Source organism: Bacillus rossius, chromosome 8, assembly GCF_032445375.1.
Source record: "Bacillus rossius redtenbacheri isolate Brsri chromosome 8, Brsri_v3, whole genome shotgun sequence".
Lineage (NCBI taxonomy): Eukaryota > Metazoa > Arthropoda > Insecta > Phasmatodea > Bacillidae > Bacillus > Bacillus rossius.
The window spans coordinates 34470719-34475056 of NC_086336.1; the positions used below are offsets into that span (position 1 = coordinate 34470719).

The 4338-nt window shown below is 33.8% G+C and overlaps 1 long non-coding RNA gene across 1 annotated transcript; it reads right to left on the minus strand.

Annotated features, from left to right (window-relative positions):
- Window positions 1-2614: 2614 nt before the first annotated feature.
- LOC134534728 (uncharacterized) lies at window positions 2615-3787 on the minus strand. Its single transcript, XR_010075528.1, has 2 exons — window positions 3441-3787; window positions 2615-3351 (listed from the first exon to the last, which is right to left on the minus strand). It is a non-coding gene; the product is annotated as an uncharacterized LOC134534728 (long non-coding RNA).
- Between the last annotated feature and the right edge of the window lie 551 nt (window positions 3788-4338).

A 4338-nucleotide genomic window follows, 5' to 3' on the forward strand; every position in this document is an offset into this window, starting at 1 on the left:
CTATCCCTTACGAAACCAAATCTCCCGCATAGGTCGTAACAATATTGATCCTATGTAACATAAAGCTTCCTTTTTAATTAATTACTTCGAAAGATCCTATCCAAGCAAAAACTGAAACATCACAATACAAAAAAATAATTATGTCAGGTCTTGATGAAATATTTTCTTTCTTATTTAACTTAGGATCATAATTCATTGTTATATCACAAGTGGTTGTTATATCCAGGATCTTTCGTCGTACTAATATAAAACAGCAGGCACCATATACCACAGGACCAGTGGCAGATACAGAAATATAATCGGTTGGGGAGAGGAGGAAAAATAGAAAAAATAAAATAAATCTTGAACCCGTGTATTAAAAAAACTAACATATATATTGATACTCACACACTGACATATGCGCCTACAAAAGAAGCCGTGGACGACGCGGCTTCTTACACAGAATCATACTGTCATCACTGATATTTTCAAATATTTTCATAACTTCGGTGGGGAATATATTACCCCCACCCCCACCCCAACCCCACCCTCTGAGTCCACCACTGTACAGGGTAAATGCATTTTTACCGCCAGTTAAACTTTAATATTTTGTATATCATTTTACTGTATATTACATACCCAAATTAGAAGTGCATGGAAGTATTAGGCAACTGAATCAGTAAGTGTTCGCTACTGTATGTATCTGTTTATATGAAAATCATCATTGCAGCTACAAAAAGTATTAATGTTCATGGGGCAGTTTGGTCTTTATAAATCTGCGTGGAATCTGTACAAAAAGCCCTACGTGTATGAATAATTGTTATGGGGATTTTATAAATGGGAACTCATTTCCCTCAGTTTGAACTGAGTTTCGCAATCGAAAATAAAATTCATAAATGAATGCACATGACAGCATTTATTTTTTAGTGAGTTAAATTTGGGTCCGAATTATTTATTTATTTTCTTTAACCCACAACTGTTATAAAAATTTATATTTTTTTTCCCGGAATAATCTATAGTTCAATGTTGTTGCTTTAAGATCACAATATGGGCCAGTGAACACTAACGACTGTTTTCCTTAATGTTTAAAAGCGAATACGTATTTAGAATAAACTTCAATCACAGATCCTGTTCCTGTTCCAAATTGAAATTTGAAGTGTGTAGACTGCGTTTTAGTTGAACATTTCACATAATATCCCAAATTCCAACCTGAGTTGTGTAATAATAGGCCACATAGCATTTTGTCTTGCGGTGATGTTGTAGAGTAACATTAATTATACTGTGTATTCTGTGCAATCGCACGAATAGAGTATTGTTCATCTAAAAACAATGTTTATTTACGTTTGGAATTGTGTATTGTGCCTTATACATTCTCCAGTATTGATGCTGACAGTACAAACAGATTCTCTTAAGTTGTCATACTCTAGTGCGTATAATGATCGTTACGAGAACATCAAAATCATTAGCTGCACCAAAATTAACGTTCTTAATAATAGTGACCTTACAAGAATTATTTACGTTTAATAAGTCTGTGAATTAGTGATTGTTGAGCATGGCGCCGCGCCGTGGCGACATATCGCACTAGCCAATCAGGACGCAACATTTTAAACGAACGCTTTTAAGAAATTAATGAATTGGATAACTTAAAAAACCTTCTTCTGGACCTATGATCTGAAAGTGGCGTCTCGGACTACAGAAGCACCGTATTTAATTGTGAAGTTATTGCTAGAAAAGTTAGCATTATTCAACCTATTGATGCTTAGGGAGTTTATACATGTTTTTAGCTACTGAGGCATAACAGGGCAATACTAAAATGTATTGTGAGTAGGAGTGATTCCTATAAAAGTAAGCACTGTAAATCCCTGCTGTATTACAGCCCACATACTTTAAAAACAGTGAATCTTAAACGTAATACTATACGTGTAACGGAAATGAAAACAGTTTTTAGTTGAAATATCTTAAAGTATAAACTATTATATTAATATTTTAACATAAAAAACTGACTCTAAATGCTCAGTGGTCTAGTTTCAACGATTTTCCTGTTCGCCATAGAACTGTTAGTCGGCCTACATTTTAAAACTACATATTGCAGAACCCTATAGTGTTCTGGAAGCTAAACTAAATTCTGAATATTACATCGTAATACACCCTATCTCTGGAAAATTAACAATATACAATCTGACACATAGTATTTAATGATTTTACCTGAAACATTGACTGTTTATTGTGTTTTATTACCTGAACTAGAATTTTTTTTATAATTTACAGCAATCATGAAAGTGTGTGTGAATATTTAATGTGTTACAATTCAAAATGTACTACCTTTTGTTTTGTTTGTTTGTTCTACCTACATAAATAATTTAAGACCATATATTTGCAGTAGTATTTATTGGTTTAGTGTTCAAGTCATTATCAACAAATCTTGAGTAAATTGTTCCCATTTATATTATATGTATATTCGACAAATCACAACACCACTGTAAGACCAAGGTAGGCACAGTTCAATTCAAGGTGAGATACCTATTAAATCAGGTGATATTGTTAATCGCCCACATCACAGAAGTTATAATAAGTACCTATCTGTCTTACAGTTTTTATTGTGCTATTCGCAGCAATATTGTTAAAATGTGTGAAGTGAGCCGTTATCTACTCTTGGCTCAGTTTACCAAACCTCACCAAGGCAAATCACGACGGAAGACTCCAGGACCTTAGGCTCAATGGCACGGCACTTAGTTGTATTGAATAAATAATGAGTAGAGAGGAAATATGCCGACTGGGAAAACTACCGAACAAAAGTTGATAACCTGTTAAGAATTTATATAGATAAGAAATTAATTAAAAAAGGTTAGGTAAATGCAACATAAAATACACACTGATATCGGGTCAGCCATAACAAAACATATTTATTTAAAACACGATAAAGAGTATTAATTGAGTATTCGTACAGTCAAAACAAAAATGGGGCCCCACAAAATGATTGCTTAGTTACATATTCAAAAAAATTATTACTTAGTTACACTTTCAAAAAAAAATTATTATTACTTAGTTACATTTTCAAAAAAAAATTATTGTAAATTTAAGATACAGAAAGTATTAAAATATAGTTCAATAATAAAATGATTTCGAAGCCAAAGGGGTAGTTTGATGAAATATTCGATGAGATTGCAAGAAGATACGCGCGGCCGAAACAGGTTAACTACCCATGCTGCATGCTTAGGATTTAGTCGTCGAAAACTTTCCTGGGATATTTGTTGGCGGCTCCCATCGCCGTAGAACCACGGGACAAGCCCTGGGGTGCCCAGATGTTATGGGCGAAGCTTATGGATCACACCTCAGGCATGGGGCAGCGAGAGGTCGCCAACTCCCGGACCGCTAAACAAGTTTTTTAACAACAAAAAATTAAACTATCCCATAAATAATTATAAAACAATGATTCCCGGGGAAAAGGCGGTAAAACTCACCTAATGCGGTAGTAAATACACAACTTTCGACATGGATGTCGATGGATACGTGACGAGCACAAAAAACTTTTGATGTCTACATTATGGCTGACAAAAACAGAAAGGAAAGTACTACCTTTTCCTTTCCAATATGAAGATGACCATAGATATGACAATACATAGAGATGAGAAACTTAAAATGTTACACTTTCCTGCACTTAAGTGCAATAACTCAATAATAAATCTTAACCACAATATTAATATAAACAAAAGGAAAAATTAATTTATGATGTTTAAAGTCTTTTGAAGTCCATATGTTTTTCTTTTAAATCCACAAAGCTTAACAAAGACATAAATATATTTTAACAAAAAAAAAGATTTTTATACATAAACAATATTTTCTTACAAATTGATACTTAAAATAATAATTATTTCATTATACTTCAAATAATCAAAAAGTTAAAAACAATTAGGTATTAAAAAAATATATAAAAAAAAGTAGCCTCCCAGTTTGCATTTAATTAAACAACATATAAGCAATAATGGGCGCATGCCCACACAACAAGTGCACAACGGCACACACTCCCCCCCTCAAAGCACACCACAGCTGGCAGATGGCAATAGTGCACTAACTAAAACTATAATACCCATGACAAAGGTAACACCCAAAAATAAAGCAAAATGAACATTACACAAGATACAATTACTCCACGGTGGAGGATGATGCTAAGGGAATCAAGATAGTACCTGCAGGTATAGGAGAGGAAGAGACAGGAGGGTTGGTCGTTTGAGACCGAAACTTGAACCAAAGAGTAAGACTGAGAATAAAAATGGCAAAGCCAACCAGAGCGGATAAGGATACAGCAACAATGTTAAGGTAGGAACTGAATTCAACTTGCTGGTGAGGTTTAAGAAGATT